The 24,900-nt window shown below is 47.2% G+C and overlaps 2 pseudogenes; both read right to left on the bottom strand.

The window, feature by feature from the left end:
• The window catches only part of LOC146861151 (protein spire homolog 1-like), an 89,769-nt pseudogene extending 84,386 nt beyond the window's left edge, over positions 1–5,383 (bottom strand).
• A 3,571-nt stretch (positions 5,384–8,954) lies between these two features.
• The window catches only part of LOC146861150 (uncharacterized), a 19,823-nt pseudogene continuing 3,877 nt past the window's right edge, over positions 8,955–24,900 (bottom strand).

The raw sequence follows: 24,900 nt of genomic DNA, 5'->3' as shown, positions 1-24,900 counted from the left end.
TTCTTCTTAGGCACAGGCTGAAAAGGCTTGAACGTCTTCTTCTCCTCCGCAGAGCGCTGCACCATTGCATTCAAAGCATCCCCGAAGAGATGGGGACCCTCAAAAGGCAGTTTATGGACCAAAGCCTTCTGAGCAGCCTTGAAACGCCAAGGTTTGGTCCAGAGAGATGCCTACCAGCCACCGCCGCCACGGCAGCCGAGGAGAAAGCCCACAATGAATCAAAAGTCACATCCAAGAGGAATTGCGCCAAGACCTCTATCTGAGCCAAGACAGGAGAACTTCTCAAAATCTTTCAGAAGAACCTGTGAGGCATGGCGGTGGGTAGGAGGGGCTTATGTAAACCTTAGCCTTTTTGGTTTCTAGCGTTTTGATTGGCTGGGTGGAGGCAGGGCTGCCTCACGTTGTAAGGACTGTGACGGGAAGGACCCATGAGGGGGTAATGGTGCGGCTTAAAACATGCAAACTTAAATACTCAGGCTCCTATACTTACCATGCGACCTATGTTCCTGTGCCTCTCCGTAAGCTTTCTGTTATTACATCCAGTCATATAACACAGTAACGAAGATGCACCCAAACAAGCCAAATCTATTGGGTTTGCCAATTCTTCTTAGCAGTATCATCAAATAAATAAATAACAACAATGGTTTTCTTGTTAATAATTAGATATGGAACTGTTTCATTTCTGAAAATATGAGAATTAAACTTTACTAAGGTCTGCAGAAGGGGTAGTCATTTTCAGAGTGTCTCAGTAACACGTCCTGTTCTTCCTTTAACACTACTTTCATTTTCAATCTCTCTGCTAAGCACTTATGACATTTTTGTCCCCACATCTTTCTCGAACCTTCAATCTGCACATCTCACACCTGATCCCCCCCCTCTTTAGCACCCTCTTTTCACTCTCTCTCTCTCTTTCCTGTACTGATTTGCATCTCATTCACTTCACTATCCACCTAGGCGCACAATGCACCCACTCACCTGTAAGCACTGCATTATTGTTTACTTTCACCCTCTCAATATTTTTCTGCAGTGTACTTACTTCACACACTTTTGCATAAACTCACTATTACAATTGGCACACATTACCATTGTGTTGTGAAATCCGCAGAGTGGCCAAGAATTGAATGAGCACTTTTATGACTCACGGGCAGGCTCTGCAAGAAACTATTACTACCTTCAACCTCGCCTTCAGAGCTCTCAAGTGTGCCTCGTCGAAAACACCCATCCACTACCTCAACTCACACAGGCACCTTAAAGGCGACTCACTTCACAGTACGGAAAATACATAAGTAATATGCTGCATGAAAAAAAACAGAAACGCAAAATGGTGGAGAAAGCAAACACTTTTCAGGAATGCAAGATTAAGTGATAATGTAACCTGGGACCCATCACCGATTTGGATTAGCTCAACCGGTTTTGCAGTCATTGTTCAGAAATCGATCAGTGTTTTTGAATGTAAAGTTGAGGACATGAATATTGGGCCTGATAGGGACCCGTTTCAATATGAAGCTTTTATCTGAGACCAAAAGGGACCCATCTCACTTAAAGCTATTGATATATGTTATAAAAACATATTTTTGATACTTGAATATGTATGCTCCACATAAATGGATGCATGTACCTTAGCAAGTTACCTCCCTTTAAACAAGATACACTTATTATTTGTGCACTGTTAGTTGTGTATATTTATTGTATATTTCTGCTGATGAAGAGGCTCCTCGAGTGAAGGATCAGCCTAGACTTGGATTGAATATGTCTTTATTTCAATCCTAATACAATACTGAAACTCATAAATTAGATAATAGCTATGTATGCAAATATGTAGTGCATCCTGAATTATATAGGGAATTTAAAACCATGTATAATTCTGTTAAATCATTAATATTTGTCCTGCTGAGGCATGAAAACATAATAAGTCTGAAATGCATCAACATGAGAGGAGGATTTGTGATTGAATAAGCAATTATAGAAATTAGGTGGTTTGTGAATAAAAGGGATACATTGACGAGTTTTCTATGAATTACCCTCCGATTTCTGCTACTAAGGCTCACAATACAACTGCATTGTGTAGTGCTATAAAAATGGTATTGAACAATCTGAAACATATTTTTTAGATTTTCTGGGGTCCATGTTCTGCTATTAAAATTTTTAGGAGGATTTTGGGGCATTAGATTTGACTGAATCAAAAAGATTTTTTTTAAAACATGCGGTATGGAATCCTTATAGAAGGTATGGTACCAGAATATTGTGTACTAACAGTCTTCTGGCAAAAGAATTGCGTCATAAATAACATTATCACCACATTGAAGTTAATGATACAAAATCGGCACCCAGTGGAATGTTTTTTATGTAAACAATTATTAGGACATAAATATGTCAAATTAAGTTTTTGTCATGGGTATTCTGATAAACCGCCTTTTATTTTTTCTTTAATTAGTAGGTAGGGAATAGACAAATGTCGCTGGGAGCTCTGCTCATACTAGTTATACAGGCCATTAGAACTGAAGCTGCTGTAAATGACCAGGCAGTGGCTGTAGCATAATGCCATAGGCTTGGAGCAACTATGGATTCACAAAATCCAGGCACCGCCTACAGGCAGTCTGGGCAAGTAAAGAAATCAACTAATATGTTGGCTTGCTACAGTATCTGTATTAGCTGCGCGGTATCACCACCGAGTGTTGTGGACCCGGATTAGCGCATTATAGCTTTACATTTCCCAGGGGATCCTCAGCTGCGGAATCCTACACCTCCTTCAGGGTTTAGGGAATATGGGAGCAGCGCAAACCACTGACACCATATTTGTGTGGAAAAGGCCACTTTTATTGAAACAGGTGCACATCAAAGTTATAACCCTGGGCCTAACGCCTTACAAAAACTACAACTTCACTATACAAATATGTTACCTATGTTAAGCTACTTCCCACCCCTAAAAGTCCCCTCTCCCACAAAAGTTAAACCTGCAATTTTGTACCTCCTCCTTGGGCTGATCTTCAGCATTTGAGACCTTTAACCTTCCATACATTTTTACAGCAACTATTAACCTGTTACTAACTTAACTTCCTAATGAACCTTAAACTACCTACCTCATCCAGATGTGAGCTTGTCTAGCCTTTCCCTTTCAGCCTGGAGCACCGCTGTCACAACAATAAACTTGGCTAAACCATGCCAACTTGTCTGCCAACCACTTCCCAGAAAAAGGCCTTGATCGACTTTTTCGGTCATCATCCCCTCCTGTATCTCATTTGATAGTTTGTCCTGAACCACATACATGGCAGTACTGACTGACTTAAGATTGTTCACCATCAGACCTTGGTACCCTAAACGAAAAGCCTGTGCGAACCCTTCCCTCAACAAAGTGGCATCCTGTTTCAATTCATATCGCAACAACCAAAAATTCAAATGGTCCAGCTTAATGGCCGTACAAGCTTTTCCCCCCAGGTCCTTGCCCTCCCCATCCATCCTTGAACTCAGACACTTGATTATGTTGTTGGTTTCCTTTTGGACATACTGAACTGTTCTCCCATCCCATAGCATAGGGAGGTGCTTGCCGGCACATTTTGAGCATTTGTGCCAAAAAAAAATACAATACTCACTGGTGCAGAACCCTTTATTGAAATCCCAGCAGGTGCCTGTCTGAGCTGCCTGTCTATTTCCAGTTGTTCTCACCCCTCTCCGCCGTCCAGTTCTCAATTGTCAGTGGAACCTTAGGATGTTTTGCTAGCTCATACTCCTCTTCTTTCGAGCCCTCCTTAGCCCTTAGCTCCCTATGAAACAACTTCAGCATCTTCACGTATTCCCATTCCAGATTTTCTCTTTTCTGGACAGCATGAGGTGGGTTCACAACGACTTCGAAACCCCCAATGTAGGGAAGCTTCTTATTCTTCAACTCAGTTTTTTCTTTGCCTTCTACTCTGTTCCCTGTCTTCCCCACCTGCTCACTCCATACCACCCCTCATCGGCATCTTCTATCACGTGGGTCCCCTGGGCCTCTTCGTCCGAACCTTCCAAGTCCCACGCTTACTTTTGCCAGGAGCAGTTCTCTGCCCATTGGCCAGGTGCACCGCCAAAACCATTCTATGTCTTCTTGGGGAAGTGATCTTGCCGTCCCTTGCGGATGTTCAGCTGGCCTTACTGGGCCAAGCCTTCTCTTCTTCTCGGGGTATTGGAGCCGCACAGAGCTCCCCCGAGTCCGCCACAATGCTAAACCGATCACCCTGTAAAAAAGGTGAGAGGCCCAGTGTGCTGGTTACTATCTCCTGCCTAACTGAATGTGTACTCACGTCTAAACCATCACCGTTCGCGTCCAGCTCCCTGCCCTCAAACCGAGCTTGTGCCCGCACACCCTGTGCACCCACAACACCCAGATGCCGAGCTTTCTTCCCATAAACCCTCCAGGGTTTTGGATCTCCCCCCACCCCAAGGACCTACTGTGTCCCTAAAAAGCAAAATACTCGTCTAATTCCGCCGCCGTACAAACTCCCTCCCTGTCACTACATTCCAAACCGGCCACCATGACAGAGGCCGCATTGGCATCGTGAGTGCTGGTGGACCGCCGCCTCCCTTCCACCCCACCCTGCCACATGGTTGCCTGCATGCTAACCCCAACGCGTTCTGCGCCAAGCATTTCCTGGCTCTGGCAGGGGCCCGGGATTATAAGCCCTCCCTTTCCAAAGATATTGTCGCCCCTGGACACCCTGGCCCCAAACCCCCTTTCCCTCCCGTCTACCCTGCACTGAGCTTGCCCTGCTGCCTGAATGACCTGGCATGCACACTGCCTTCTCTTACGCTGCCCTAAAATAAGCTCTGTCTGCTGCACTCTTGCCCTCCCAAAATGTGCCTGCACCTGACCTAGCGTCTCCCACAACATCATCCATCACTCTTGGCAATGACCGAGCTGCTATTTACCTATTTGCATCACAGGCTCTCCTTTCACTTCCCCGTGCTGTTGTGGTAAGCAAATTCACCCCCCCACAATGCTGACCTTCTTCATTTCCCATCCTCCTCAGAAGAAGCAGCTCCCTCACTAGTGAACCTCAAGCAGGGACTCTGCCTGATACCTACTAACTCCCCTGGGGCTTCCCGCCTGCACACATCCTGACTCTGCGCAAAAGCAGCAGGCCACTTGAGCTTAGGCTCTGCTCGCGACCCGCTGTGCGTGCTCTCGGACCACTCTCTGAAGCAGAGAGCGGCTCCTTTCCCTCACATCAGGCACCTTAGCAGCAAGGGTCCAGCATGGCGATGAGCAGGAAAACACCGCCGCCGCAACCCCTGCCACACCCTCCACATTCGGGTAACCTCCATCTGTCCAGATCTTAGCCACCAGATCAAGGCGCCCAACTTCCTCCAACATCCGCAGTGCCTGGGATAGTTTGTTGTCGGAAGACATTCTCGCAACCACAATAAAGAACTCAGCAAGAACGGAACCAGGCAGCAAAATAAAAAACGATTTGAGACCTGCTACCAGCCAGTGTGTTACCACTACAAAATGGTGATTGGTAGCGTAAAATGGCGCCTATATATATTCCTAGGATCAGGAATAAAAAATTAGCTAGCATTCGCGCCAAGGATTTTCAATTCTATGAAGGACACGGAGGCGAGGATTATGCTTCTCTTTCTATTTATTGCTACTCACAGCAGCCAATGAAAACTTTTCTTTATGCAAAACAAACTACATTTCCCATGATGCATACACCACATCACTTCCTGCAGGGCCCCATAAGAGCCAGTAACACCGGAACCAGTCCTCTTTCTTTGCTCCGAACAATGTGTCCAATAAGTATAATAAAGTTCAACAGCAGCTTCCAACGTGGAAGAAAACCAGACCAGCTGGGAAGAACGTCAATCCGCCAACAGGATTAGTCCATCTTCTTTTCGGATCCTGAAAAAAGAGAGATAAAACAACCCGTAACTTCTGTATAATCAGAGTATGTATACAACGGGTGGGCAAAAATTACAATACTGTAATTTAACCGGGTGGGATAATCCTCGCCTCCGTGTCCTAATTTTTTATTCTATTACAGGACCGGAGGCTTCGTATTATGCTAGTTTAACGCTGATTAAAAACAACAGAGGATATATCACCCACCGGTTTATAATAAAACTGTTTAAACGTTGATTCAGACGACCAGTCTGCAGAATGCATAATATTGTGCACAGAAGAACCCAACATGAAAGTCTTAGAGGCCATAGCGCCTCGGACAGAATGTGCACCAAAGACCTGAGTATCTACACCTACTTCTTGCATGACATCTTTGAGCCATCTGGCTATGGTAGCCGCCGTCACAGGTTTGTACGGTTTCTGCAGAGCAATCAATAATTGTACCACCCCATCAGGCCTGGTAGACCTGGTACATTCTTCATAAGCCTTGAGGCATTGAACCACACAAAGTTTAGCATTATCGGGAAAAGCATGATAATCCACACTGCGTGACATTGTCTTTGTTCTAGATGTAATAGAAAACGAAACTCCCTCCGGAGTAAATACTCTACCTGTAATATCAAGAGCTTTAACATCCGAAGAACGTCTGCAAGCCGCTAGGCAAAGCAACATGGCCAGCTTGGCTGACAATTGTTTCCTGGACAACCTATTGTTGTCGGGCCAGCTATTAAAGAGTGACAGAACCAGTGAGACATCCCACAATGAAGAGTACTTCGGTTTGGGTGGATTAGCTACTCTGATACCCTTTAGGAGTTTACATATTAAAGGATGCATTCCGACAGGTTTGCCCTCGATCTGAGAGTGGCCTGCCGAGATGGCGGAACGGAAGTTATTAACAGAGCGATACGCCAGACCCTCCGCCGTCTTTTCCGACAGAAAATTAACAATATAGGGTAATCCTGCCCCCACGGGATCCACATGTTGTCCCATGCACCAACGAACCCAGCATCCCCAGGCTGAAGAATATCGCTTCCTGGTAGAGGGGGCCCACGCTTGATTGATAAAGCTCGAAGCTTGGTCCGAAAATCCTGGCATTTGCCAACGCTGCCTGAAAGTCTCCAGGCCATCAGGGACAGGTGCCCCGATAGAACCATCGGGTGTCTCTCCCCCTGAGGGCCCTGGAGCATCGTCGAGGATCATGGGATCCTCCTGGGAAAGTCGCAACTCGCCTCCAGCAACAACGGGAACCAGGGCTGCGACTTCCACAAGGGAGTCACTAATATCACTTCTGCCTTCTGGCGCATCACGTGAGTGAACACGCGAGGAATGAGGATGAATGGTGGAAACGCGTAATTCAATTTCTGAGTCCACTCTTGCGCAAAGGCATCCGTCGCCAGCGCCAGAGGGTCCGGTCTCCAGCTGAAAAATCTCGTCATCTGACGGTTCAGCCTGGAGGCAAACAGGTCGATCTCGCAAAGCCCCCAAATCTCCTGCAACCACCGGACCACCCGTGGGAGAAGTTGCCAGTCGCTGTAGTCCCTGAGGTGGCGAGAGTTCCAATCCGCCACCACATTGGACTGACCCGGAATGTATTCTGCTATCACTGAAATCTGCTGGCTCAGGCAATAGTGCCAAAAGGCCTTCGCTATCTCCACCAACATTGAGGACCTCGTGCCCCCCAATTTGTTGATGTACCGGACCGCCGATATGTTGTCCATCCGAAGAAGGATGCAACATGAGATCTGTTTGGGAGCTAGTGTCCGAATCGCAAACGATCCTGCGAGGAGCTCTAGACAATTTATGTGAAGATCTAACTCCCCTAGGGACCATCGTCCCCCTGTGGAAATATTTCCGCAGCGCGCTCCCCAACCCCAACGGCTGGCGTCGGATTCTATGACCACCTCCGGTAGAGAGACAAAAATTGCTCTGCCGTTCCACGCCTCGACGTGGGCCAACCACCATTGCATCTCCTCCCTCACTTCTTGGGAAAGAGGGACCACGTCCGTGTAAGAAAGGCCCTTCTGCAAGTGTTGAATTTTGAGTCGCTGAAGGGCCCTGTAGTGCAGGGGACCCGGAAATATCGCCTGAATGGACGACGCAAGAAGTCCCACTAACCGGGCAATCCCCCTGAGCGAGACCATCTGTTTGGTCAGGAACGAGCGAAGCTCCTTCTTGATATCCCGAAGCTTGGAATTTGGAAGGCTGAGTTGGGCCGTCTGAGAGTTTATGACGAACCCCAGAAAATCTATCGTCTGTGTGGGAGACAGGACCGATTTCAGTTTGTTGATCACGAACCCCAGGTTCTGCAAAATACGAATGGTCATGCGCAAGTGTTGAGCTACCAACTCCTGAGATTGCGCCATGATGAGCATGTCGTCCAGGTAGACAATCATGCGAACCCCCTGCTCCCTGTGGTAGGCAACGACCGGTTTCAGAACCTTGGTGAAGCACCACGGTGCTGAGGAAAGTCCGAAAGGAAGGACCAAATATTCGTACCACCGGTTCCGCCATTGAAATTGAAGGAATCTGCGATGGGGACGATATATGGGAACGGACAGATAAGCGTCCTTCAGGTCCAGACGGACCAACCAGTCCCCTTGTTTCAGTAGGTCTGCCAGCAGATGGATGCCCTCCATCTTGAAGTGCTTGTAAGTCAGAAAGTGGTTGAAATCCTTCAAATTGAGTACCAACCTGTAACCACCGCCTTTCTTCTGCACCAGAAAAATATTGCTGCAGAAACCGCGAGGGCCCTCGTTGCAAGGAGCTATCGCGCGTTCCCGCGGCAACCCTTCTATTTCTGAATCTATTAAATCGCACTCTAGTTGGGAAAAAGAAAGCTGTCTGGGACGATGCACCTGACAGGGTGTCTGAAAAAACTCTAGGTGGAACCCCTGAACTGTCTATAAAATCCAGGCGTCTTGTGATATTTGAACCCAATTGTGATAGAACTGCTGAATTCGCCCCCCCCAACGGAAGAAGAAATAAATCTGGAGCGCTCACCTGAAGACTCGGTGGCTTGGAATCCTCCTCGATAGGATCCCTTGTTAAAGCGCCGCTTGTTGAAGCGCTGCCTGGTGGGTCAGAAGGTGCCACCGCGGGTGGAGTCCCACTCTCCTCTGCCGCGTCCTTGGGAGTATTGACGGCCAAACGAGCGTCCCGACCTCTTCCGGCCCGGTTGAAAACCCCTGCTTGGAAAACACGTTTGATCCCAGCCTGAGCCTTGTCCAGGGTAGTGAACGTGCCCACATATTTCGCAACATCTTTTACGAATCGGTCGCCGAAGAGGTTTCCGTCCGCCAACGGCCCAGGCTCCGCCGCAGCCAACTCTGTAAGGTTAGAGTCCATGCGCATCAGAATAGACTTCCTGCGCTCCGTGGAAATTGCGCAGTTGGCATTCCCTAATAGGCAGATAGCCCGTTGGGTCCAGCCTGCCAACACATGGGAATCAATACTGGTACCCGATTCCTGCGCCTCCAGAGCCATCTCCAATATTTTCGCTAGGGGCCCGACCACGTCCAAAAGCTTATCCTGGCACCCTCGCCAAGCGCGGTCTATACCCTTCTTGGGGTCCTTGGCAAACTTTATAAGAAAAGTAAGCAAACTTGGATCAATCTCCGGCGTTTCCGCCACCTTATCGGAGAGATCCGGTCTGGGACATTCAGACCGCAGCCTGTTGCGCACCTCCTTATCAAAGCTCTTGCGCAAATTCTCATGCAAATACGCTGCCACCTCCGGGGCAGGCAACCAGTCTGAGGATCTGGGGTGAACGATATCCGAGGGGTTGAATGTAAAAGGCGTGGGGGCCGGCTGAGAAGTCTCCACATGTTTAACTTTCCGAGACTTCTTCTTGGGAGGGGAATCATCAGGGGTGTCAGAAGAGGTGGAAGTAGACTCCGAGTCAGTATCCTGCACCCTCTCTCTCTCCCTCGCCGGGCACGGTAGCGACTCATAAGAATCAGAATGCGGCCAAGACCTAGTCCGGGGCTCCCCTGCCGGCTCTTCAGCTGGGGTAGTGAAGCCATGCTGCTTCGCGAATCTCTCCAGTTGCCTAGTAATAGGCTTCAATGCAGTCGCCAAAGCCTGCTGCACAGTTCCCGGAACTGCCTTCTCCAGGGTCTTGTTGACTGACTCCTGCACGGAAGCGTCCAGGGCCTCAACAATATTATCCTCGATGGCAGGTATCTCTACCTCCTCCTGGAGGTGTCATCCTCCTCATAATGCACCCAATTCTCCATGGTGGAACCAAACTTATAGACGTATTTGCTCATAAGGCAACAGCAAGGAGGTATAATCCAAAGGGGGAGCCAACCCACAGCACAACAACACCGGTTACTAGCTCCTCAGCAACAGCTGTATATCAATTATTACAGCCCTCAGGCGTAGTGGAGCCAAAGAGCAAGAATACAGATCCAAGGAGGTGTGCTCCCTCCAGGCCCAGGTCGTTTTTGCAGCCAGCCAGGCGTCAGCAGTGCTCTCTGATGAAAACGCAGCCTAAATGACTAAAAAGCGAAAGCAAAACACCAAAATGGGCAGTTTCGACATGCGTAGCCCAAATCTTACCAAGATAGCCCAATTGGGCTACGCACGTGGAAACGCGACCTAAACCGAAAGCAACAGGCTCCCGGCGTCATCGGCATACAAGGGAAGCCTTAGCGCCAATATTAGATGTAAATTACACCCACCAGAAGATACACGCTTTCGCGCCTCGGATCGCCCGCTGTTAGAAATGCCCCCGACACCACCCTGCACTCTGCGGGGGTCACGGAGCGCCAAAGCGCGTCGCTCAGTCCGCCCAACCCCGAGGGTTGCATGAAATCGTGGCGTTCACGCCTACACTACCGCTCACACAAAAACGGCTGTCACAGTGAAATTCAATCACAAATCCCCAATAATTACAATCAATAAGTACAATCAAACCAATAAATCGGAGCTCTCAACTTAACTGTCTGCGTGAGCAGCAAAGAAAGAGGACTGGTTCCGGTGTTACTGGCTCTTATGGGGCCCTGCAGGAAGTGATGTGGTGTATGCATCATGGGAAATGTAGTTTGTTTTGCATAAAGAAAAGTTTTCATTGGCTGCTGTGAGTAGCAATAAATAGAAAGAGAAGCATAATACGAAGCCTCCGGTCCTGTAATAGAATTCCTTGTGTCACGGAAAAGAGGTGGGGTGGCCGGGGTGGAAAGGGGGACAAGGGACGAGGGAGATAAATGTAACAAAAATGTAAAAACATACCTGCTGGCCTCCATTGCATCACGTTCGTCTGCTCCTCTCCTATTCCCTAGGCACAGGCTCCCAGCCTGCCCTGCGGCCAATCCTGAAGCTGCTCTCGCATGAGTGCAGCTTCAGGATTGGCCTGAGAGCCCTCGATTTGTGCTCCAGGACAGACAGTGAATCTGTGCCTGTTCTCTCCAACCCAGCAGTGTTGCTGGGTTGGAGAGAACTTTCAAAGCGCATGATGGTTTGGCTCGCCTCAGACGGCCGTGGCCAAACCGTCATGTGCAGTGAAGGGAGTGCCATAGCGGAGGACCCGCCCCTGTCAAGGATACAAAGTAACTCAAAAACAGCCCAAAATCGGAGCAGTTGCATGAACTGCTCAATTCCTCAAATGTTCCCAGGAGACAGACCTCCTTGTCGGTGCCGTCGTAACGCATGGACGCGCTCGGCAGTTGCCACGAGCATAGGGACCTCATGCAGATCAGAATTTAACGTTCATTTTCCGTTAAACATTTCTGTTCCTGTGAGTGGTTTTGTATGCAGGGCCCAATGCACTGCTTTGCCCTGGGGCCTATAATGCTGTTAAGACGGCCCTGCTCCCTGTGGTCAGCTGCCCCCCAAACCCCATTCTGTTGTGTAAATTCTTCGTTGTCGTTTTCATTAAATGCTCATTCTTACTAGAACCACAGGAATGCAAAATTCTGGCCTAGCAGCCTTACTTCAATGCCTATCTGCAATATAGTCTAGGCTAAAACAGCCATGAGACTGAATATCAGACATTACACACTGACCCATTGTTCTCCTCCCCATCATTGTGCTGGATGCGTGGGCGTAGAGTTTGCACAAATTCTAGGGTCAGGCACATTGAAACAAGGGGCCTCGGTGTCAGAAGGCATAAGGCACCTTACATTCTGCCTTCCGCTAGGCGCCAAATGAAAACAGGAAGCGGCCTGGACTGAGTGAAACCATGTCAGCCTGCGGAGGGAGGCCGCGCGCTCACAGGAACCTCACAATTTGTTCGCGCTAGGCAAGCTGCTGTTTCCTCAGCCAATTGCAGCTGTCTTCGTATCAAAGATGTTCTGTTTATAGACAGAAAAGTATTGATGCCAGGGAGCGGGAAGGCCGCATGATATATTACCGCTGGCAAGCTGATACCCTCCGAGGGTTACCGCCGGCTCTAATTGAAGCAAGGCCCGGGCTGGTGAGTCAGGGGTCCGAGGAGCTGGTGACAATAGGGAAACAGACTCCAAAAAACACACGGCTTCATTTGAGCGATTGCTGCACGATGGCTGAATTAATGGTCAGGAAATGAGCTATTATGATTATTACATCCTCGGCGCTGCCTCATAAACCTGGGGTGCTCCCTCTCCCTTTTTTTTAAAACTTGAACTTGGATAATCACAGAGAGCTAAACATGCTATCTCATAATGATTTATTCAAATAATACACTTGCAGATCAGAAAGATGAAAATGTATTAAGTTAGCTCAGTGGGAGGATTTGTTGTAGAGCTTGTCCGCCGGCTGAATTCTATCCTTTCCCTGAGGTGGGCTGTGGGCTGGTGGGTGCTGTCTGAGTTTGGAGCAGAAAGTCACTGCAGCTCTGAATTATTGCCACTGTTTGCCAGTGTGCTGACCCTGCTGGGCTGGTATGGGTGTGTAAAGTATAAGAGAGCGCCAATTTACTTACCATGTTGAAGGACCCTGTGCACGTTTATAGTAATTGCTTGCTACAGCTGTGTGTGTAAAATGCCAGGCATGGTGGCTAAGTGAATTCATGTAATCCACCAATGCAGTACTCCCATGATGGTTTTCTTGAAAATAGTGTGCAGTATGGTGTTTGGATAGTCAACTCAACTCAACTGTGGTCATTCTCTGGTGAGTTGGATCTGGATTGAGTTTTTGGTGTGTCTACGGATACGCTTGAACTCTGTGGATTAGAAGGGGCTCTTGTATTATTGTTGAGTATCTGAGGTGCCAATCTTTGTTTTAACTTCCGTTCATTGTGATCTTCCTTGTTATGAGGCTTAACGCAATATCCGTTTAGTCCGTAAAGAAGGAGGTGATAAGTGATCAGGATGGCATATTTGACATGTCTACTGCATAGGTGAATTATGTTAGCATATTAGCAAATTTTGTTTCTTGGTTTCCTTTTACTTTGTTAGTTTGTCTTGGGGAATTTGAGGAGAAGTAAATGATTTTAATCATTCAATTTTTCTGTGGAAGTCGGGGTGTTTTATCATCTGCAGTCTGTACAGTATCGTGTTGTGAGCTGCATCGTGCTGTTTGTATTTGAATATGGTTTTTGCTGCACTCCTAATGCTGTAGGCAACCAGACTGAACTGTTGTGGACAAACTGAGAATGATAAACAACCCAGGCCTTAGTGAGCCTTGGGACCCACTTCTGTGTTTTTGTCATTTGAATTTTTGCTGGTGAATGGTCTGCATGTCAGAGTGAAGGTTTTTGGTTGATTTACAGTAGGGGATCGAAAGGGAAGCTTCTGCAAATATTCATCGCCCTTCTTCCAAAATACTTCATGCAGTGTGCATAGGACTTTCATTTGAACCCACAACTCCACCAGAAGCTGCTGGGCTATTTTGATTGTTATGATTTTTTCCCATATAAAAATGCTAAAGAACTGTATTTAAACAAGCCTTTGCGTGAGTCATTGGAAGTCACGTGGACAGGTAATGTCAAATAACCTGAAAGACTTAACAAAAGGTGTCGGTAATCATACTCAGAAAGCAACAGACATAAAACCCAAACTGCAGGTCCCTAAGAGGGCTAACCAGGTTTCTAATAGCACAAAAACCTAAAACTCATGAAGTAAATATAAGGAACATATCTAAAATGTGCAGGGTGCAAACAAATTACACATTCCCTGACAACTCAAACTACTAATAGCATAAAGAATTAGCTACGCTATGTACCACAAATGCTAATGGTTCCACAAAACACATATATGCCTCTCTACTGAAACCCCACACATACCTTACTCAACAACCTCATAACCCTTCTTTTACCTCACCTATGGAAACAGGAGCCGACACGGTGTAATAATCACATTTACCCTGAGATGGCACACAGGCAACAGGTATCGAGTATAATATACATGTATTTTCTGTGTGAGTGCCCTCTTACTCCCTAGACTCGAAGTTCTTGGCATATGAGGGTGTCATTGCACACTTGGATGCATCTGTCTTGAAGGACATGATGGTCCCCAACTGGGCAAGATGTCGTGAAGTAAACAGTGACATAAAAAAAGTAGGATTCTCTTAATAGGTAGTTTATCAGAGTCTCTTGGGTCACTGTCTCATGAGCGGGGACTCTTCGACCTTATGTTAGCTTTAGCCTTTCAGCAGATTACACTTAATTGGAAATGCTCAAAAAAACTCTCAGTCAAATCCTGGTGGAACAATTTATTGGATACTGCCTTCGCATCCTGTCTTAATCCACAGAGAAATAGAGATATATTTTGGTTACCACTAACTGTTTACTTAAATAAAATCTCCAATGTTCAGATATCCCGTAATTCTGAAAAATTCAAGCCTCCATGATTTTTCTGCTCTACGTCTTTGCCTTTTTTCTCTTTTCTTTTTCTAAAATGTTTTATTATTGTAATCCAATTTCCACATATCAACCTATATTCCATTTGCTCTGATTTATATTTATAGTTATTTGATCCTCAGTTGTAGAATATATTTTATTTCTCCCTTCATTTTCCCTCCCTCACCCTATTTCTGTTTTCCTTATAAATCCTAAACATTTTGTAAACGGCTTTCTACTAAGTTTCATGGCATATTTTATTTCGTTTGATCTAATTGTTCTTGAATATTGTTCAGATTTTTGCCCAATATTGTATGATATAATTGCTCTCAATAAAGCTTATTAAACTTAAAAAAAAAAGTAGGATTGGCTCTGTGTTAGGCTTAGGAGTTAATCTATTTGGAACAACAGCTTAATCATGAGAGCGCCACCCTAAAACCCCACACGTTGCCAGTGTGTGTTTCCCCAATAATGGACTCCTGGGAGCGGGCTTCTGAGGCATTAATGTCTAAGGGGAGTACAGTGAGGTGTCTTATCTGTCTGAATTAGAGTGCAATGTGAAACAAATGAATAATTCATTATGGAAATGTTGGGTTTTATTATGTGCCCACACTCTTAACTTTCATAGTGGAGCTCTGTCCACGTTTCTCAAAAACTCAGGTTGATCATATGGTGTCTTTTTTTAAATGATGAAACCTGGGAACTCAGACAGCTGTGTTTTGTTTTAAAGGACATGCAAAGAGACCCCTGGTGTGCATTAACCCATTATATGTTTATATAAATCATTGTCAGCAACTGGAATCGACTGAGGTTGAGGTATGCCTCCTAGATTCCCATTACAGCCAATGACAAGAAAGCGCAAGCACGGGCTGCAGAATGTGTCAGTCATGCGCATGGAAGGAAAGTGATAAAAACAAATTGAGACAAATGTGCACTCGCTACAGAATTCGTCATTTTTAATTTCTAACTATGCTGCATGAAATTGTGTTATTAAGCATCTCATCCATAATTATACACAGCCTAAAAATATAATAACGCGGGGGAGCTTAGCTGTAGTAAAGATACACAGTGAAGACGTATATCCTATAGAGTTGGTTCCCATACTTGGTGCTTTGTTTTAAGAAGAGCTAAATAAGGAGGATGCAACATACATTAAGGATGGCTAGTTCTAGGCCAGGTTTACAGGATAACCACCCACTGCAAGTTCCACTAAGAGTCCTGTAATAGTCATTGTCAAATTATTGTTGTTTAGCTATTCAAAAAACGTGGCCTGGATCATGCACACCAGGTCACTCTTGATATAAATGGACAGAGTTTGCAATGACCGCTGGCATTGTCAATCTTCTTCTAGTGTGGGTTCCCAAACCGAAATCGAGGGCTCCTGATGAGGGAGGAAGGCGATTATTTACAAAATGATGCCCGCTCTTCTGGTCACTAATGCTATTAGAACACACTAATAAGTGACTGGGTTGACTTGCTGAAATCTTCATTAAGCATGTTCTGGCTTCCTTTTCCTGTTGCCACCGGGTGGCAGGTGGTGGAGGAATAGTGACTGCTGGTGTGCATGACTCATGCTCAAGTTGTTATTTTGGGTTATTAGTTTGAACAGTTTGAACACTGAAGTCCGAACGACAACTTGCATCTTGAAGCCTACAAAACATTGGGCCAGGTCCCTGTATGCTGACCTAAGCTATCAACATTAAAAACATACCCTAGTATACCAACAAATGCACTTTACACTAACAACAACAACCTTTATTGTCTTCAGCAAAAGCCATAAAAATATAAAAACTAAACAAAATTGAAAACAAATAGTATAAAAAACCCTGGTCATTCTTAAAATACATATATTATAGTAGGAGATAATTGCGGATAAGACCACGTTATTGATTATAACAAACATGACAGTTAACTAGGCTTCATTGGTATTACTGCTTTCTCAAGGTAAACTATGCCACCCAAATACAACTTGATACAGGCATAAATATTGCAGGAGTATCTGTTCTGTGGCAGAGGACCAGTGCAACAACACACAATGTCTACAAAGATCGCACATAGGTGTGGGTCCACACTGATTACCTGCAAGCAGCAACCCTGAGACCAGGCGATGGAGGTGTTTGGGAGCTGAGGAGCTGAGAGAAGGAGACCATGTCATCTGTTGCTTAGAAGGGACACCAAGTCATTGAAGGAGGGAAGCAGAGTCCCTGATCATTGCAAATTGCCTCAAGTGCTTCCACACTGTGATCCAGATGCCACTGTGGGGAACCTATGCTCCCATACTGCTATGATGGTACACAAGCATGTGGATTGGCCCATCTGAGCCTTCTTAAGAACTCTCCCTTTTCTGCACCACACACTATCTTGAACAGACACCAGGCTGTGATAAAAATATTTTTTGGATAGGGATCTCAACTGCAAATGTTTACCTATAGATGATTTTCCAGCTATGCCTCTTACTGTGTTATGCTTCCATGTATGATTTTTCTTCCAATTGTGGTTTTGCACGTCTTTAGAGTGTCTTCTAACCCAACTTCCCTAATTCATACATATTTATGTCATCATCATTCAATTATCCACTTTTCATTATAGATGAGATTGTACAAGCCATCTTCTCGGCTCATACACCCACCTCGTTTAATTATCTCACTAACATTTGATTTCAAATCCCAATCTATTGTCCTTACTAAAATCTCTTTTAGCTTATGGAATGCTATTCATTATGCCTGCAATACACTTTAGAACTATTACTGGCACTTAAATTCATCGGAAAGCCACACCAGCTGCTTTAAATCCAGAATTTGTCAAATTCGCTCACGCACCACACAGGGGAGTTAAGTAGGCCTCCTTTTCCTCAGCCGCCTGTCATGATTATCTATACACCTATACTACATCTTTCATCCTCTAGTCTGGAATCTTACTTCATCACTGCTCCTACCCCTTGAATGCAATGATTACCCAATGTCTTTCATGCATCATTGGTTCATTTTTTGATGTTCTAGTCACTGTCTGTTTTTCCCCAAATCTTTTTATTGCCCTTTTCAGAACAGGGAAAAATACAAAATAGAGCACTGGTAAATACCTAGATATCATGTACACGGACGCATTAAAATTTGCACCCTCCTCACCTCCTCCTCAGTGCTATTTTCAGCATTGTTTGATGGTTCCGCCGAAGCCATCTGCTCACCGAAAGCGATGGTGTCTGGAGCTCCACATATATTACCTCTATAGTTTTTCCATTGCCCCCAAATTTGAATCCATTTCTGGGGGCAGCCCTGACCTTCATAGATGACCCTTTTGGCTAGCTTGCACCAATCATGAGTGAGTTGTATTAGCATAGTACCCATTCTTGTTTCTTGGTTTCGTTTTGCTTTGTTAGTTTGTCGTGAGGAATGGGATGTGAAGCAAGTGATTTTAATCATTCCATTTTACTGTGGAAGGAGGGTTGTTTTAGCATGTGCTGTCTGTACAGTATCGTGTTTTGTGCTGCATCGTGCTGTGCTGTGCGTATTTGAATATGTTTTTTGCAGCACTCCTTTTCCAGCCCAGTGCTGTGTGGGAGAACCATATAGGGTCCTACGATATCCCCCATTCCAGTCTTAGTGTATCTACCAAAACCCTCATGAAACTTACCGCTGGTCCCTCCAACCCTGAAAACTGTCATCTTTTGTCAAATCTCCTCTTCTAAAATAATTTTGGGATTGACTGGTTTAGAACTGCCTGACTGAATTTTTTACTTCCAAGACCCAAACGAATACCTTTCAATCTGGCATTAAAACTTTCACTAAAACTGCACTTTCTGCAAGTGCAGCTTTTCCAACTCTCCATATGATGAAGAAAACTGTACTGTCATCCTTACTAATACTCCTTTACCTTTCATCCACATTTGATACAGTCAACAATGCTACTGTCCTTGCTACACTCACCACTTTAGTCATAACTAACCAAGTACTCAACTGGATTTCCTCCTATCTCTGACAAATCCTTTACTATCGCCTGTTGTTCACCACTCTTTGCCCTGTTCCACTAGCAGTTGGTGTTCCACAAAGTTCTGCCCTGGCTTTACTTTTCTCTATTTAAACGACAAACCTATAGAATTGTACATCTCGTCATCCAGGCTCGATTATATTTTGTATTCCGATGACACCAACATTTTATTTTCCCTCCCAACATTCACCTATGAACTATAATCCGTAGTCTCCAACTGCCTCACAAATATTTGTAACAGGATGACTAGCTGGCACGTTATGCTAATCTCCTCCAAGACAGAAATTATCTTCTTTCTTGCAAAATCAAAAAACATGAAAATGACAATTTCAATTGTGTTTCCCCTTGCCACTCTCTTGCCTACACCTTGAGTCAGAAACCTCTGTGATCATTTCAACTCGAATGACTTTTGAATCCTAAACCACTTCCACAGCCAAAATAGCCATATATAAGTAAATAATATCTACAAAATTCTTCCCTGCATCTCTTTTCATATTGCCGTTTAAAAAAGTTCTAAAATTCACAAGTTGTATGATTCAATGCAAAACCCACACACTATAATTTAAGCCACCCTCCATGTTTTGCTGTTGATAGACAGGCTATTTTAGGTTTCGCCTAGGCAGCGTATGAGCTGTCTCTTTGAGACATGCTGTATACAGAATATCGGCTTGAAGCTATACCCATCTTTTTAATTGGCTCCTTTGACTGTTCTTCCGAAATGCTTGTTTTTGTTTGGTTAATGTGTTTATTAGACCCTCCGTTTGTACTGTTGTTACCTCCCATGAGGACTGCCCCTTACATGTAATCTTACTCAGTTTGTTTTTTCACAGTTTTTCTGCACTCTTTTTTTATTGACTTTTTAGGAGCTCATGTTGGAGACACACCAGCAATGCACATCCCTGACCATAATGATTTATTTTTTAATGTGTCTTTTAGATGCTATTTTTTGAACCCATCAATATATATTGCACTTTGTTGTTTTTATAGGCATTTTCATTTTGCACTCTAAAGCGCTCCAGTTCCCACGCTTGTTGCTTGTTTGAAGCTAGGTATGCTCCAGGTCCTACTTTTGCTAACAGAGCTTTGCTCTCCTGTCCTTACTAGTTTTCACTTTAGTGCCTGTGCAATAACGATCGTGGATGGGTCCTGCACTCCTTAGAGAAACTGCTGCACTCAGAGTGCAGTCCCTGAGGATGCAGCAGCCAAACTGCGGTAAGTTTTCTCCCGACCCGGGATCAGTGTTTTTTCCACACCAGCCCTCCCAGCTTCCTCCTCCTCCGTCCCAGACTCGTATGTTGTTTTTTATAGGCATTATCTTTTGATTTGTGCACTTGGAAGCGCTCCAGTTCCCATGCTCATTGTTGCTTGTTTGCAGTTGGGAGTGCTCCAGGTGCTACATTTGCTAATGGAGTAGCGCTTTTCTGCCCTTTCAAGCTTTAGTGCCTGAACTTTCAAGGTAACACACACAGCATTTACATTTCTTTGTTTCCTGCTCATCAGATGCGTTCCGAGGGCTCCAGTTCCGTGCACTTCCCCCTCCCGCATTGTAAAGGCGTATGTGTGACCGCATGTATTTGTTTTTTAGCTTTCTTTATATCAGCATTTATTTCCATTCTCCATTTTGTTTTACGCTACTTTCTTAATATGGCATGCAATATTCAAAGTGTTACAATGTATATTATGGTAATCCTGTAAAGTTGCATCCAGATGACAATATTGTGTTTGGTCTGATCGGCTTGTTTTTAGCTTTGGAGTTGCATCAGCATTTTGATTAATGTTTGCTAGCCCTACTTTCGGATAAGCATGTTTATCACATTCACTTTTTTATAATGTAAACCTTTTACATAATTTTTCATTGTATTGTTGCACTAGCAAAGATTTGTAAAAGAGTCCTTGTGTTTGTTTTAAAACTTTTTTAGTATCAGCATTTTTTCCATGATCCATTTTAGTTTACTTGAGTTTCTTTAGATCACGGGTACTCATAGTACTGCCCGCGGGCCGCCAGTGGCCCTGCAAGCCTTCCTTGGCGGCCCACGGACCTTGCAGATATTGTACCTGTGTTTTACAAAAAATCATTTAAAGAGTGTCCGCAAACACCGCCGCAGCAGCGCGGACTCCGAGACACTCTGCTCTATGGGGGCCGGGCGATTCCAGCAGAGTGGAGATGCAGGGGCGCTTAGAGGTGAAATACAACAAAGCCTCATTAACAAGTAAATGGTCTTTTAAAGACCTGTGAAGTACTCTGGTGTGGCTGTGTGTGTGCCCAGGAAGATGTCTCAGCCTGGGCTGCCACACGCGCAGAGTGAGATGACAGAGGGTGACAGACAGAGGGAGACAGAGGGAGGGAGACAGTCAGAGGGAGACAGAGGGAGGGAGACAGACAGAGGGAGACAGAGAGAGAGGGAGACAGAGGGAAAGAGACAGAGGGAGACAGAGAAGGAGGGAGACAGAGGGACGGAGACAGAGGGAGACAGAGAGGGAGACAGAGGGTGACAGACAGAGGGAGACAGATAGAGGGAGACAGTCGGAGGGAGGGAAACAGAGGCAGACAGAGGGAGACAGATGGAGGGAGAGGGAGCGAGACAGAGAGAGAGAGGGAGACAGAGGGAGAGGAGACAGAGAGAGGGAGACAGAGAGAGAGGGAGACAGAGGGAGGGAGACAGAGGGAGGGAGTCAGGGAGAGACAGAGGAAGGAAGAGAGGGACAGAGAGAGGGAGACAGAGAGAGGGAGACAGAGAGAGGGAGATAGACGGAGGGAGACAGAGGGAGGGAGACAGACAGAGGGAGACAGACAGAGGGAGACAGACAGAGAGGGAGACAGAGGGAGGGAGACAGAGGGAGACAGAGCGAGAGGGAGGGAGACAGAGGAAGGGAGACAGAGGGAGACAGAGAGAGGGAGACAGAGAGAGGGAGACAGAGGGCGACAGACAGAGGGAGACAGAGGGAGACAGACAGAGGGAGGAGGGCGACAGAGGAAGGGAGACAGATAGAGGGAGACAGATAGAGGGAGACAAAGGGAGGGAGACAGACAGTGGGAGACAGTCAGAGGGAGGAGGGTGACAGAGGGAGGGAGACAGATAGAGGGAGACAGATAGAGGGAGACAGAGGGAGGGAGAGAGAGGGAGGGAGAGAGAGGGAGGGAGAGAGAGGGAGGGAGAGGGAGGGAGAGAGAGAGGGAGGGAGGGAGACAGAGACAGACCGAAATAGAGACAGATAGAGGCAGAGACAGGGACAGGGGCAGACAGAAGCAGAGACAGAGAGGGAGACAGGGACAGACAGAGACAGGGACAGACAGAGACAGGGACAGACAGACAGATAGAGGCAGAGACTGAGACAGACAGAGATAAAGAGGCAGAGATACAGAGAGGGAGACGGAGAGGGAGACGGAGAGGCAGACGGAGAGGCAGACAGAGAGAGAGGGAGACAGACAGAGGGAGACAGACAGAGAGGGAGACAGAGAGAGGGGGAGACAGAGGGAGGGAGACAGAGGGAGGGAGACAGACAGAGGGAGACAGTCAGAGGGCGACAGAGGGAGGGAGACAGATGGAGGGAGACAGAGGGAGATGGAGGGAGACAGACAGTGGGAAACAGACAGAGGGAGACAGAGGGAGGGGAGGGAGGGAGACAGAGAGAGAGGGAGACAGACAGAGTGAGTGAGACAGAGGGAGACAGAGGGAGACAGAGAGAGAGGAGGGAGAGAGGGAGGGAGACAGAGAGAGAGGGAGGGAGACAGAGAGAGAGAGAGAGAGAGAAGGAGGGAGACAGAGACAGACCAAGATAGATAGAGGCAGAGACAAGAACAGGGGCAGACAGATAGAGGCAGAGACAGACAGAGAGACAGAGAGAGAGACAGGGATAGACAGAGACAGGGACAGACAGAGACAGGGACAGACAGACAGATAGAGGCAGAGACAGGGACAGACAGAGGCAGAGACAAGGACAGAAAGATAGAGGCAGAGACTGAGACAGACAGAGACAAAGAGGCAGAGAGACAGAGAGGGAGACAGAGAGGGAGACGTAGGGAGACAGAGGGAAACAGACAGAGGGAGACAGACAGAGAGGGAGACAGAGAGAGAGGGAGACAGAGAGAGAGGGAGACAGAGGGAGGAAGACAGAGGGAGGGAGACAGAGGGAGAAAGACAGATGGAGAGAGCGGGAGGGAGGGAGCGGGAGGGAGACAAAGGAAGGGAGACAGAGGGAGGCAGACAGAGGGAGACAGAGAGAGGGAGACAGAGGGCGACAGACAGAGGGAGACAGACAGAGGGAGACAGACAGAGGGAGACAGACAGAGGGAGAGAGAGGGAGGGAGATGGAGGGAGAAAGAGAGAGGGAGGGAGACAGAGGGAGCGAGACAGAGGGAGCGAGACAGAGGGAGGTAGACAGAGGGAGACAGACGGAGACAGACGGAGACAGACAGAGGGAGAGAGAGGCAGGGAGACAGAGGGAGGGAGACAGAGGGAGACAGAGAGAGGGAGACAGAGAGTGGGAGAGAGACAGAGGGAGACAGAGGGAGGGAGACAGAGGGAGACAGACAGAGGGATACAGAGGGAGACAGACAGTGGGAGACAGGGAGAGAAAGGGAGACAGAGGGAGGGAGACAGAGGGAGACAGAGAGAGAGAGAGAGAGAGAGGGAGAGAGAGAGAGAGGGAGGGAGACATAGAGAGAGAGAGAGGGGGAGACAGAGACAGACCGAGATAGAGACAGAGACAGAGACAGACAGAGACAGAGATAGGGACAGACAGACAGATAGAGGCAGAGACAGGGACAGACAGATAGAGGCAGAGACTGAGACAGACAGAGACAAAGAGGCAGAGTGACAGAGAGGGAGACGGAGCGGGAGACGGAGGGAGACAGAGACTGAGGGAGACAGAGGGAGGGAGACAGAGGGAGGGAAACAGAGGGAGACAGACAGGGGAGACAGACAGAGGGGGAGAGAGAGGAGGGAGAGAGCGGGAGGCAGACAGAGGGAGGCAGACAGAGGGAGGCAGACAGAGGGAGGCAGACAGAGGGAGGCAGACAGAGGGAGGCAGAGAGAGGGAGACAGAGGGCGACAGACAGAGGGAGACAGACAGAGGGAGACAGACAGAGAGAGAGAGAGGGATGGAGAGGGAGAGAGAGAGGGAGGGAGACAGAGGAAGCAAGACAGAGGGAGCGAGACAGAGGGAGTAGACAGAGGGAGACAGACAGAGACAGACAGAGGGAGAGAGAGGGAGGAAGACAGAGGGAGGGAGAGAGAGGGTGACAGAGAGAGGGAGACAGAGAGAGGTAGACAGAGAGAGGGAGACAGAGGGAGACAGAGGGAGACAGACAGAGGGAGACAGACAGAGGGAGACAGAGAGAGAGAGGGAGACAGAGGGAGGGAGACAGAGGTGCAGAGTCAGAGGGAGACAGAGAGAGGGAGACAGGGCGACAGACAGAGGGAGACAGACAGAGGGAGGGAGACAGAGGGAGGGAGAGAGAGGCAGGGAGACAGAGGGAGGGAGACAGAGAGAGGGAGACAGAGAGAGGGAGACAGAGGGAGAGAGACAGAGGGAGACAGAGGGAGGGAGACAGAGGGAGACAGACAGAGGGATTCAGAGGGAGACAAACAGAGGGAGACAGAGGGAGGGAGGGAGACAGAGGGAGACAGACAGAGGGAGGTGGGCGACAGAGGGAGACAGACGGAGAGAGAGACAGACGGAGAGAGAGACAGAGGGAGACAGACGGAGACAGACGGAGACAGACAGAGGGAGAGAGAGGGAGGGAGGCAGAGGGAGAGAGAGGGAGAGAGACAGAGAGAGGGAGGGAGACAGAGGGAGTGAGAGGGAAGGAGACAGACAGAGTGAGTGAGACAGAGGGAGACAGAGGGAGACAGAGAGAGGGCGGGAGAGGGAAGGGAGGGGAGAGAGAGGGAGAGAGAGAGAGAGAGAGAGAGATAGAGAGAGGGAGACAGAGAGAGAGAGAGAGAGAGGGAGGGAGACAGACAGAGAGAGGGAGGGAGAGCTAGAGAGAGGGAGGGAGACAGAGAGCGAGAGAGATAGAGATAAAAAGAGGGAGAGAGAGAAAGATGTGTGTATGCCAGCCCTGGTAGCTCAGTAGACGAAGGCGTCCGCTGCAGGGGCCTGTGTTCAACCTCATGGTCACAGTTTTATTTTTGCTCTAGCCCACCCATCTCCCCTACTGACCCTGCCCCCACCGGTGCGGCCCTCGGCCACAAACCACACTGTAAATTTGGCCCACGAGAGAAAGTTTGTGAGTACCCATGCTTTAGATGGCATGTAGTATTCAAGGGGTTACAATGTA

The sequence above is a fragment of the Triturus cristatus genome, chromosome 3_1, assembly GCF_964204655.1.
Source record: "Triturus cristatus chromosome 3_1, aTriCri1.1, whole genome shotgun sequence".
Lineage (NCBI taxonomy): Eukaryota > Metazoa > Chordata > Amphibia > Caudata > Salamandridae > Triturus > Triturus cristatus.
The sequence above is the reverse complement of the archived record's forward strand: the minus strand, read 5'-3'. Positions and strand labels throughout refer to the sequence as shown.